Source organism: Leptodactylus fuscus, chromosome 10 (assembly GCF_031893055.1).
Source record: "Leptodactylus fuscus isolate aLepFus1 chromosome 10, aLepFus1.hap2, whole genome shotgun sequence".
NCBI lineage: Eukaryota > Metazoa > Chordata > Amphibia > Anura > Leptodactylidae > Leptodactylus > Leptodactylus fuscus.
This window is the reverse complement of record NC_134274.1, coordinates 6765342-6778344: the sequence shown is the minus strand read 5'-3', so window position 1 is coordinate 6778344 and position 13003 is coordinate 6765342. Positions and strand designations below refer to the sequence as shown.

Here is a 13003-nt window from a genome sequence, read left to right as displayed (position 1 = left end):
CTCCACCTTTCTCTTCTCTTGCTCTTTACCCTTCCTTGTCCACTGTTGCATGCAAGATGCAATATTCTGCAGTGCCTTGGGAACTGGGGGGGCAATCGGAGTGACGCTCTGCAGGGGCGAGTTGAGGGTAGAGTTCCTTAGCTTGATGGGTTAATCCCGGAGATGGATTGGAGGCCCTTGGGAAACGAGAGGGTAATGGAGAGATAGTTAAGCCCGCCTGCGCAGAACGGGTTAATGGCGAGATGCTCTGCAGAGCTGCGTTAATGGTACAAGTTATTGCAGGCTCTGACAAGACGGGGACATTGTGTACTGAGGAGAGGACGCGTCTCGCTCTATCTGCCCCGCTCTCTCATTTTCACTCGGTCTGTCTCTTTTCGTGTGGCCACTCACTCTACGTCTCTCTCTTTCTAGCTCGTACTTTCAGAGTCTCTTTACATCTTCTACGCCCCCCGCACCCCCCCCCCCCATCTCTCGTTTGCTGTCTCCTTGCAAGATGCCTAGAGGTTACCATGGAGACAGAGGAGAGCGCATCGTTGGTACCAGCTGTCTCGTGTCCACCTCTCTGGCTGCACAGAGCTGTCTGGGGTGTCTCTCATGTTGCAGGTCTGTCTGTCCTCTCTCCTGTGGCTTTCATCTCCTCCCCCTGAGCTCTGCCATAGTGTTCAGCCTCTCAGTTGCACAAATCATTGCACAAATGTCCTGTCTCAGTGGATTGGGTCTCATTCTGGATGCAAACGGCTGTCTTATTGCCGGGCTGTCTGTCTCACCCATTCTTCCTGCTTCCTCCCATCTGTCTCTCCTCCTCTGCATCTCCTTGCACTTTTCTCCAGCCTGTCTCCGTCACCTGCCTGATCCATCTGTCTCCTCTCGCTCCCGTCTCTTGCTCTGTCCAGCCGTCTCTTGCTCTGTCCAGCTGTCTCTTGCTCTGCCCAGCTGTCTCTTCCTCGGTCCCTGTGGTTCTCTATTGCCTGTACATCATGTTTGCATCATCGTGACATTGTGAGGTCCATCAAGTTCAGCCCGTGAAGGTGCCCTGTCCCCTCCGCCACCTGTGGGCCAGTCTGCCACATAAATCTGGGCCACCTCCCCTGACCCCTGACGGCGGGCGCGTGGCAGAAGCCTTTATGTAAGCCGACCCTCCATCATCATCTAGGCACATTCAACCTCCTGTAGGAACTTTGATGGTTCCCTCTGTGGACCTTCGTCCATCACCTGAACCCCCCATGGGCACGGCTAACAGAAAAGGTTTTACGTCAATGGTCCTGTCTGCGGCCACTTTGATGATGCCCTCGCTCTGTGGGCATTCACCTGAACCCTTTCATGTGTTGTTCTGATTTACTTCTATGCGGGCAGTTTGATGCCATCTGGGGCGCTGCTTCATCGCCTGAACCCCCTATGGGCACGGCTGGCAGAAGCGGTTTCATCTATGCGGCCACTTTGACGATGCCCTCTGTGGGCCCTCGCTGATCTGCTATGCTGGCATTCACCCAAACTCTTAACCTTTAATATGGGCACCTGTGGCATTGGCTCACCTATATATGGGCACTTTGATGATGCCCTCTGTGGGCATTCAGTGATCTCCTTTATCCATATCATTGAGAACTAGCAAAATCTTTATGGTGGGCACCTGATACCCCAGATTTACCTGTATACATTGATGATGCCCTCTGTGGGGGCATTAGTTGATGCTCTGTAATGCCATCCACCTGATTTGGGCACTGATTCCTACTGACCAGGTTATACGGCCATTTCCATACTGTCCTACCTCCATACAGGCAATGTGCAGTGATGGCATTCAGCCCCCTATATGGGCACCGCCAACAGTAGGTGTCGATATTTCGGACTGTGGGTACTTTTTTATTCCCCTTCAGGGCCCCAAGGCTGACTTGTACCTAAGCCCTATAGGTGCTCATTGCATTCACCATCTGGTACCCAGTGTTCCATCCATTTTAGAAAGCGGTAGCGCCCCCTGTGGCAAGTCCTCAGCCATCTAGGTGCTCAATGTAGGCACTTCGGTGCTATGTTGCCCATCACCCACCCTTGTATGTGTGTAGTCTTACTGTGGGCACTGATTCCTATATATACGGGTACCCACTGACCCTATAGGTCATACAACTCCCAGCATGCACACCCCGCTCTCCCATAGAAGTGAATGCAGCTTAGTGGAGTTGTAGTTTCACCACAAAGGTTGCTGACATCCATCTTAACCCCACGTATGGCTCCTCCCCCATCTCTCCTTGTGGTCCCTCCCACCGTTACATTTAGGTACTTAAAGGGAACTTGTCACCTGTTACATGTGCAGGCGCCATGTTCTAGAGCAGCGGGAGCTTTTCAGGAATAATTCTGCAGAGCTTGTTATGTATTCATGTAAATCCGTAGACTTTCTATGCTTAGGAGTCCAGTGGGCGGTCCTATCAGTGATGGACGGCCTCCCCTGTATAAGTGTGCAAACATGGATAGTCTATATGCAGTTATACAGTCGTGGGGGTCTCTGTATCTGCAAAACAAGACCTATTACCATCCAGGAGCTGTGGAAAGCTGAAATGGCAGCCATATTAGGAGGTCTTAAAGGAGATCTTTCACCTCCATCTTTTTGTATCCTTCCGCTGGTGCCCCGCCACCGAATTCTGGCATAGTTGGAATTTTTTCTCTAGCCCCCACCATTCCTGAGCAATCTGTGCTGTTACTTTCAGCGCCTAGTATTCTAATCATGCTCTCTACTGCCAGGGGGCGGTCCTAACTGGAGCAGGTAGTCTAGCACCGCCCACCAGACAGTAGAGAGTCTCTTCAGCATGTTGGGTGTTGAGACTAACAGATGGGAAATGGTGGGGGCTAGAGAAAAAATTCCAACTGTGCCAGAATCTGTGGAGTGGGGGCTATTAAAGGATGCGAAGAGTTAAAGGTGATGTCTGGTCCCAAAATTATTTTTTATACATCTTCAGTATTTGATCTGTGGGGGTCTGACATGTGGACCCTGCACATTTCAGCTTTACTGGCAGCATCTGGGCAGTCGACGGGGTGCCGCACCAAAACCCCTATTTAAGTGGTAGAAGGGGCACAGCGGCCCCATATATTGTATAGTCATGGTTTTGGAGAAGCACAGCACCATTGCTACCGCCGACACTTCCAGCACCCTGATTGCTGCTGCTACCGCTGATCAGGGCGGATCCAGTTGTGAGACCCCTACAGATCACATACTAATGACCTATCCTGTGTGATTTTGGGGTTAAACAACTCCTTTAAAGTCAGAGGTAAAAGGTCCTCCATGATAGGCTTTGTAAACCTTGGGCACGGTCAGCTGTACACAGCGTGGCGGTATAAGTGGGATCTCTGGTACTTGTTGTTCGCCCCGCGCCGCAGTCTGACATAGTCTGCAGCCAGTTCCTGTGATCACTTCATTTCCCAGCAGGATCATTGAAGGAAAATTATACCCTTCATTGCCGTTACATTTAGTCCTTGAAGGAGAGGATTTTTTTTTTCTCACGTCCATTGTAAGTTATTGCTAATTTTAGGAATCTGCTTCCAAGGACTGAATGAGCCGGTGAATGAATCCGTGTAAGGTTCGTCGACAGCGCAGCGCACGCCGCGTTCCCCCCACACACTGGCCGGGTGGTCTTTCTTCCTCTCTCTCTCCTCGGCTTTCAGCCCGGCTTCCCTGTTATCTGCCTACATTCTCAATTAATAATACCGCTCGTCTTACATAAGACTCGGCGCCGTGCGGCAGGGGATGGCAGAACACATTGCGGGAACACAAGGAGGGCCCGGCTTGTAGGCTCACAATCTGTGAGGCTTCCTACAGCATCATCGCGTCCTTTCACGTTGCTCCCAGTCTTGTCATTACACTTCCGTCCTGTTCCTGTCAATCACGCGAGGCCCATCTGCTCCAGTCATCGGCGTTATTTATAAATGGGGCACCCCGCCACCCGCGGGACAGGGACGGGCGTCATTCAGGAGAATTATTAATAGAGGGAAATACGGGAGAATGACGGACATGAAGGGCGTGAGAGGCTATAGCGATGGAAATCAGCCCTCACTATTAAAGGGGACCCCAAACCCCTGCTGGACATCAGCTACCTACCCAAGGTCCCACTAGACGTCTATATACCCCCTGCCGGACATCAGCTACCCAAGGTCCCACTAGACGTCTATATACCCCCTGCCGGACATCAGCTACCCAAGGTCCCACTAGACGTCTATATACCCCCTGCCGGACATCAGCTACCTACCCAAGGTCCCACTAGACGTCTATATACCCCCTGCCGGACATCAGCTACCTACCCAAGGTCCCACTAGACGTCTATATACCCCCTGCTGGACATCAGCTACCTACCCAAGGTCCCACTAGACGTCTATATACCCCCTGCCGGACATCAGCTACCCCCAAGGTCCCACTAGACGTCTATATACCCCCTGCCGGACATCAGATACCTACCCAAGGTCTCACTAGACGTCCATATACCCCCTGCTGGACATCAGCTACCTACCCAAGGTCCCACTAGACGTATATATACCCCCTGCTAGACATCAGCTACCCCCAAGGTCCCACTAGACGTATATATACCCCCTGCTGGACATCAGCTACCTACCCAAGGTCCCACTAGACGTATATATACCCCCTGCTAGACATCAGCTACCCAAGGTCCCACTAGACGTCTATATACCCCCTGCTAGACATCAGCTACCCAAGGTCCCACTAGACGTCTATATACCCCCTGCTGGACATCAGCTACCCCCAAGGTCCCACTAGACATCTATATACCCCCTGCCGGACATCATCTACCTACCCAAGGTCCCACTAGACGTCTATATACCCCCTGCCGGACATCAGCTACCCCCAAGGTCCCACTAGACATCTATATACCCCCTGCCGGACATCATCTACCTACCCAAGGTCCCACTAGACATCTATATACCCCCTGCCGGACATCAGCTACCCAAGGTCCCACTAGACATCTATATACCCCCTGCCGGACATCAGCTACCTACCCAAGATCCGACTAGACGTCTATATACCCCCTGCCGGACATTTATACCTTCTGCTAGACCTCTATATACCCTCCTGTCTCTTACTGTATACCACCCTCTCCTACCCCATATAACACAACTGCATACCCCCTTTACATCCTAACCCCCCCCCCCCCCAGGATACTGGGAACCTATTTAAAGGGGCTGCACCAAGTTTTAGGGTTATCCCCTATTAATAAGAAGGGGTCTGCTTCACCCTTCCTGATGGAGCGCCAAGTACAGAGCTCAGCCTGTCTCTCCATCAGGATGGGGGTGACGGACCCCTGTTTTAAGCATCACTGGGGGTCTCAGCGGTCAGACCCCACGATCATGAACCTATCCCCTATTCCATCAATGGCGATGGCTTCAAAACCTGGTAAACCACTTTAAAGATGTCTGCTCACTGTATATTCCTGTCCTCTAGCCACAGGATAAAGTGCCTGATTATTGGGGGTCGACTACGGGGGCACGGAGCAGAAGAAGGGGCCCATCAGTGCTCCAAAAATGGTGCGCAGACGTGGTGGGCCCATAGAAGTGAATGGAGCGGTGAGTACACACCTGGACACATGGGGCGCTCTGGGGATCTTATGGGTTCTCATTTTTGTGATGGATAGTGGTCGCCCCTCCTAAGGGTTAAGTCATAGCAGGATAATCTGCTGGGCCCGACGCAACGCTCTGTGTCTGCCAGGTTCATGATCATATAATGTGACTTGGGGGTTCATGTGATCGCATCACAAAAATGGCATGTTGGGTCCACGTCACAAAAAGGGGCCACGTCATGTCCCAAAGGGCTTTAGCCAACAAGGGTCACAGCGCGGCTTTCGTTCCTCAGGAGCAGGATACAGAATGGATATCCTGCCATCCAACCGAAAAGGTGTCAACGTCCATTTAGTGTACGGTAAGTTGTGTGCGTCGCTCCCGTAGACTTGTCCATGCACAGCCCCCTCCGTTATACATGGCCGCCGTGATTTACCTCCCCGCTGTCTTGTTCTGTAGGACGACGCTGACCCCGATCCTGGTGTTACAGTGACCTCCGCACCCCATAAAACCTGTTACTAGGCAACCGCATGTCTTATTCATGTAATAGCAAGGAGCCTGAGCATTTGCAGATCCCGTTCATTAAGACGCTCATCATCCACCTCAAGGAGGACAAACTCATCCGATCTCCGTCCTGCGAGTCCTCCAAAATGTCGCCCCTCATCTCAATGCAATAGCCTTGTAATTCAGCGGAGGTGCAAATATCACTCATAGGACCCCCTAGGGCAGGCGGTGGGGGATCAGTGGGGGCGGTGTCTTTTATATTTGGGGGTGTTTGACTGATAGGGGGCGCTCTCTCTTCACATTGGGTGGAGTTTTGTCATTATGGGTGAGGGGGCATTCCCATTATAAATGGGTGGGGGTGTAAATTTGGCGGTGTTCCCACTAAATGGGTGGAGTTTTGTAAAGCAGGGGCACTTATCAGGTAAGAGAACACACCTGCTCTATATGGGGCGGAGTCTTGTAAATTTGGGGGGTATTTCTGTCCAGTAAGGGGGCGTTCCCACTCTAAATGGGGTGATGTTTTGGATACTAGAGGGTGATCCCATAAATGGGGCGGAGTTTTGAAATTTTTTTGGGGGGGGGGTTCTGTCAGGTAAGGGGGGGTTGGGCTTAGAATTGGAATTGTGGGAATAAAATGGGAATCTCAAATGTCAGAGCTAGACACGGAAACCTACGAGAACCCGCCTAAAATTTATGGCAGCTGTGACTATGGACGTCTACTCCAGTGCGAAAGTCTGCACCCCCTCAGATGACATCATCCTCTTCCCATGTGGCGATCAACCTGAAAACTTACACACAGTACGCACGAACCTTCCTCGGGCACCCACACAACGGCCTGGGTCCTTTTTTTTTGGAAGCAGCGCCGGTTTTTTATTTTTTAACCGTTTTACCGCCAGATTTGCCTCGAAAATGTTCCGTATTCCCCGGGGGTCGAGCGGCTGCCCCCCCCCCCCCACCGGGCGAGGATACAGATATTCTATCCTGGCTCAACCCCAGATCCATGAGCAAGAATGATGTGCGCCCACAACGGCTATGACGGCATCTGCTGGCCCGAGCGGCGCCTATGTGCGAATACACAGGAATCAATATTGCAGCGCGGAGGGCACATTAGACCCGTGACACAGTTGGTTAGTTTGGAAAAGAAGAAGCGGCGAGAGAGAACAGATTGTCACAGCAGAAGACAAGGAGAAGCTGGAAGTGCTCGGGCGCAGTAAACGAGCCATTATTTCACTGATCAAAAGCCGACAAGAGAGAAGCGGAGGCTTCCAGCCTGTCACGTTCATTAGCTGCCTACCCTCCGGCCGCCGCCACACCGACCACCGCGCCATTATTTTTAGATTACAAATGATCTAGGCCTCCAAATTGTGCGGCGTCTGTTGACTCACCCGCATGACCTCGGAAGAAGTGCCGTCCAAAACATCTGCTACTGTGGATGTATCTGGTCCTGGGAAAGCTGGGTGACCGTAGTATCATCGTTATAGAGCAATTTTACTTGAAAGGTAAATCTGGCAGGAATGGAGGAACCATGGACGCCAATAGGTTCGCCATTACAGCCACCGCCATCTGACACCAATCAAACCAACCGCTTTATATTGTGTAGATGCCCCTTGCGCTGCCAAAACTGCACTGACTAAATAATACCGAATAAATATAATACCGCCATACTATGACCACACATTACCACCACAGTGTCACTATAACACCACCATACTGGTAACAAGTAATGCTACCACATCATGGTCACATATTACCACCACATGGTGTCAAAATAATACCAACTTTGTTACCAAATAATGCTGATACACCATGACCAAACTTTACCAATTCTAACAGTTGAATAACACCACCATACCATTACCAAATACCACCTGTTACAGTGGTTCTCAGTCCCTTATATATGTCCTTTTCCTATCCCATGTTACTCAATCACGCAAAAACGGCTGAACGGATTTGAATGAAACGCAGCACATAGATAAATTGTAACCTAAATGACATGGCTTGGTGACTGTTATGAATTTATGTTCATGTACTATATTACACTGCTTTTGCAGCAGTCTTATCTAAGCCAGGGCTGTTATCTCTCTGTGTAGACACTCAGCTAAGGGAGCATTCACACTACCGTCGGTGTCCGACATGTAGTGTCCGCTCAAAATCTGTCACGGACACTAGCAGTGGACACTAGCTGTGTCCGCGACACCTGTCATTCACTTGAATGGGCATCGAGTGCGTTCTTTTGCACTCCGTGCCCGTCCTTTCCTGTCCGCAAGTGAAGATGTCCGACTTCTCAAGCGGACAGAGGAACCCTGCATGCAACAACTCGCAGACGAAGTCGTGGGCAGAGGCTAGTATTCTTATATGAGAAAAGTCTGAAGCAAGGTTTCAGTCTCCATTTTAGTATAATATGTAGAGACGAGCGAGTAGTATTCGATCAAACACCTCACCGGCATAGGAATGCGTGTAATCGGCCAAATACCAAGGGGTTAAATGCGTTGAATATTCAATGCGTTTAACCCCTTGGTGTTCGGCCAATTACACGCATTCCTATGCCGGCGAGGTATTCGATCGAATACTATTCACTCATCACTATTAACAAGTAATACCGCCACATCATGACGACATATTACCGCCACATTGTTGCAAATAGTACCGCCACATCATGACCACTTAAGTATTACCGCCACACTTACCCCACCGTAGCTGAATTACACCGCCATACTGTTAATAAATAATATCTCTACGCCAGAACAACTTACCTTGCGTATTGTCTAAACGATACTGGATTACATACACTGCGCAGAGACCTACAATCCACCATACAGTGACCATATATTGGTAGATAGCGGTACTACACAGGCGCACCGCATGGCACATTTATAATTACATCACAGGTAAACCAGCCACTTACCTGCAACATCTTTTGGAGTTTTTCTTCTTCACTTTTCCTTTTCTTCTCTGTCCGCCCCGGACCACCATGACAAGTTCTCCCGGACACAACTCACCTGGATAGATTTTGCAGACCAAACCCTAAACCTGTGATTTCAAACAGGTGCACCCCACACAGTAATAGCGCCCCTTAGTGGTCCCTTTTGCCATAAATCTATAGCGCTACTACAGTTCATCTAGCAATGGGAGTTTGGCTGCAGTACCGCGCCCCTGTCCCCTAAACATAGACATCTGCCTCCTGGTACACCACTGATCCATGCGGGGGCTGGGTATTAACCCCCCACCCATTAGATGTTTACGGTATGGAAAATCCCTTTAATTAAGTCGTAATGGCAGTGGTCACCCAGCTTTCCTACGTAATGATATCACCAAGTAGAATTACTAACACGACAAGAGAAGTAACTCAGGGATTTAATCTATTTCACGGGCTTAATTAAGAAACTAATTGAGCAGGGGGAGGGGCTTCTCCTTAAAGTGACAGTACCGGGTTACACCTTGTACGGTATATAGGGGGCGCTCCGATTCCTTGTATAGGATCTCATCAGATTGACAAAACACGAAGTGATTGTTTTAAATAAAGGCAGAGGGAAAGGGTTAATATTGTCTGATAAAATGTAAATCCGCGCAGCGTCAGAGGTGGCGCGCTTCAAAGGATGGTGACCAGGCGCTCTCGAGGGAGCCGCGGCCCGCGTTCTGTTAGGTGGAGATAAGAGAGGAAGACGCGACGTTCTGCCCGTGGCTCTCCGGCTGCTGCGGCAGGTGAAGCACAAATATCTGTGTCTGTTCTGAACTGCGCAGAGCTGAACACGTCGTGACAATAACAATAGGGGAAGCGCAGGTCGTCTACGTCTCATCGACGACAAAGGAGAAATATAGGATAAAAAACCTCTACCGCGGCTGAAATACTCTGCACAGCTGTGGGTCTGTCACATTTGTATTGGTCTAGACTTGATACATGTAACCTGCACTCAGCATTCGTTACAATGTATCAGGACAAGAGAGAGATCGGAGCTTCTCATTAGAGACAATTGAACTGCTTCGTTAGGTCGGGTTCGTTATGAATTTTCAAACAATCTTGGATGTGGCCAAAAATATGATTTTGGGGGTTCACCACCCAGGATTCATTATTGTAGAGGGGCATGACATTCATGTGTCATGAGATAGGGGGCGCCCCACATGACCAAGTTGCCAATTTTTCTTCTATTTTCTGCACAAGATGATGGGGGCGGCCATCTTGTCTCAGCTTCTCCTCTGCTCACAGCATTTAGTGATCTTCTTTACAGCAGTATCTTGGCCAAAGACGGCAATAGTTTGGAGCCAACTCATTGAGGTCTATGGGAGAGTTTTGTAGACATGCTCAGTGCAAGGAGGGGGAGGAGCTAAGCTGTGACCTCATCTATTATCAGTGGTGTAATCTATAGAGGGGTTATCTTCTATTGCATTGTATCCTGTCTGTGATGTTAACGCAACGTTGCAAAGTAAACCCCTACAGACTTGGCACATCTTGGTCCATTATTTGGATTAGTGGTCAAAGTGAAAATTGAAGGATAGAGTAGTATTAACATAGAAAATTATCAAAAATACAAAAAATTCTTATATTAATGGCGTGAAAAACTAATAAAATAGATTATTTTCTAGTATTACCTTTAACTCTCCAGTTTCGTCAGATGCCTCCATGCTTTACACTGCAGCACTGCTTGCTAAGATTGATAAGGAGATGTTATAGGAAGGAGAGCGAGCAATAAGACAACAATTGGGCCCCCATATACTGTACCCAGAGGTCTTATACCAGCAGACCCATCCTCGCTCCCCACCTGCCCTATATATATAGGGATTACATACACAGTATATAGGTAACATATCCGGTTACACAACATGGCGACCACATACAGCATCTGCTTCCTATAAAAGTCAATGTCATCTACGTAAGGGGAGACCACCCTGCGTCCTAAGGCGTAGACACGGGGAACCGGTATAGAGTGTAAGCTCCTGTGGTCACCGCTGGAAATAAACCATGGGAGACGGAGACAATTGTAAAAACATCTCGGAGGGGAAATAATAAAAAGGTCAATTCTGTTCCCAATAATAAGACTTCCTGGCGGCGGACTCGCTGGCTCTGGTTATTATTCTTCAGGGACGCCGCGCGCCTCCTCGCCTCTGACAATTAGATGGATGGCAACACTTTCTGTTGTTCTATTGCATTTTTAATAAGAACTTCGCCGGGTTTTTTGCTTTTGTTTTTTTTTTCCTTCTTCTTCAAATCAAGGAGATAAATAAAATGTGCAAACTGCACTGGCACGAGACCGGGGGAATATATGGGAGAGGCCGAGCCCCGGGAAAGTCTGGGGCCCGCAGTAGTAATAGGGCGAGATTTACTGCCACAAGGAGGGCAGGCTGCAGTGAGGAGTGGAGCAACGAGTTACACTGTCACATCATTGGGTGCAATATTGCATCAAACTGTCACATTTTGCACAAAGTTTTGTCATTTTCTGCATGAAAATTTAGGCTTAGGGTTGAAGGTGAAGCCCCCGCAGCCCCGAACATCTCCTATGGAAACTGCTCCACTTTTTCTTTGCACCATTTTTAATACATTTGCATCGCACTCATTGTCAGGATCAAACCCCCTCCCCATAGGAGGGAACCGTCACCACCCAGGGATGGGGGAATCGAATCCCAAAAAACTCAGACATTCCCGCAGCAGTCAGGGCCCGTGCACATGATATAACGCGGCGTTGATTCGGACACGTAAACTCGTGTCAGAATCAGCGCTTCAAAACAGAATCCCATTGACTTCCGTTTAACGTGCGCAACACATTGAAATCAATGGGTTAAAAAGCCTCCCATTGATATCAATGTGTAGCGTGCGTAAGACGGAAGTCAATGGGATTCTGTTTTGAAGCGCTGATTCTGACACGAGTTTACGTGTCCGAAAGAACGCCGCGTTACATCGAGTGCACCCCGGGTTTAGGAGGACCACATTTAGATACCCAGTATATGGATGTCTGTTATAATATGGGAACCGTACCCAGTTAGGAGGCTCCTCCCCCTTAAAGGGCATGTCCAGCTCCACAACCATTGGCCCTCTGACGTACAAGATCCCCATTCAGACCCATAGAGACTACAAACCCTTTCTGTAGTCCGATCCCGCAGTCCTACATTAGGGGGCGCTCTCGGGGTTACATGTCGGTGAAGAATCCAGATGAAGGAACAGAACACGTTCTCCTTTTATTAATACAGTTGTACAATTATTATTAAACATTGTGAAACAAACAAAAAAATAAAAATAAAATAATAATAATAATGTTATACTACAACCCCTATCAGGCAGAGCAAATAGGAATTTATTCCACCCGCCCACGATCAGTAACTCTGTAGAGGAATGTTAATCCACCCACATACCTAGAAGAATACAAGATGGCTGCCCCCGCATGTTGTCAAAGCCGGAGAGTGTCTTGCCCCCTCCCCCACCCAACGTAAAAATGGTGGCTTGAGATGCCGTAATTTGTTGTCCTTCCCGCTCCCCCCTCTACCACCAAGGTGAAGCTACACATCCCAGGATACCCCGACAGCTGCATGCTGGGAGTTGTAGTCTTCTCGCCGCTGGAGAGCCCGTCGCTTGCAAATTAATGGTCTATAATGAAAAAAAACCTACATCTAGAAAGCTTAAATATTAACTCCACCCCCCCGCCCCGTACAGGCCCCGCCTCCCTCTACTCAACCCCCCATGTAACGAGACTCCATCTACCCCTGTGTATGACCCCGACTGAAGTTTTTGCCCTCTCCCATCTGTATGGAACCTATTATGGGATTTCCAGAGGTAGGGGGGGGGAGGGGGAGAAAAGTGCAGATGTGAGGGGAAAAAAAAAAAAAAAATTAAAAATTGGGATCGAGGTGGGGAGGGGGGGAAGAGGACAGGGGTATCTGGAGATGATGCAGCGGTGAGCGGAGGGAGTGGTCCCTTTGGGAATATTCGGAATCTGGTCGCATCCGTGTAGACGTTCCCTGCAATGAGAGA

General features: G+C 49.3%; 1 protein-coding gene across 2 annotated transcripts in view; it reads right to left on the bottom strand.

Moving 5' to 3' along the window:
- Positions 1-12694: 12694 nt before the first annotated feature.
- MLF2 (myeloid leukemia factor 2) overlaps positions 12695-13003 on the bottom strand; it is a 31137-nt gene continuing 30828 nt past the window's right edge. For both annotated transcript variants that reach the window (XM_075258686.1, XM_075258685.1), the window contains exon 9: positions 12695-12990. The gene's annotated coding sequence lies outside the window, so the exon portion shown is untranslated. The remainder of the gene's footprint in view (positions 12991-13003) is intronic.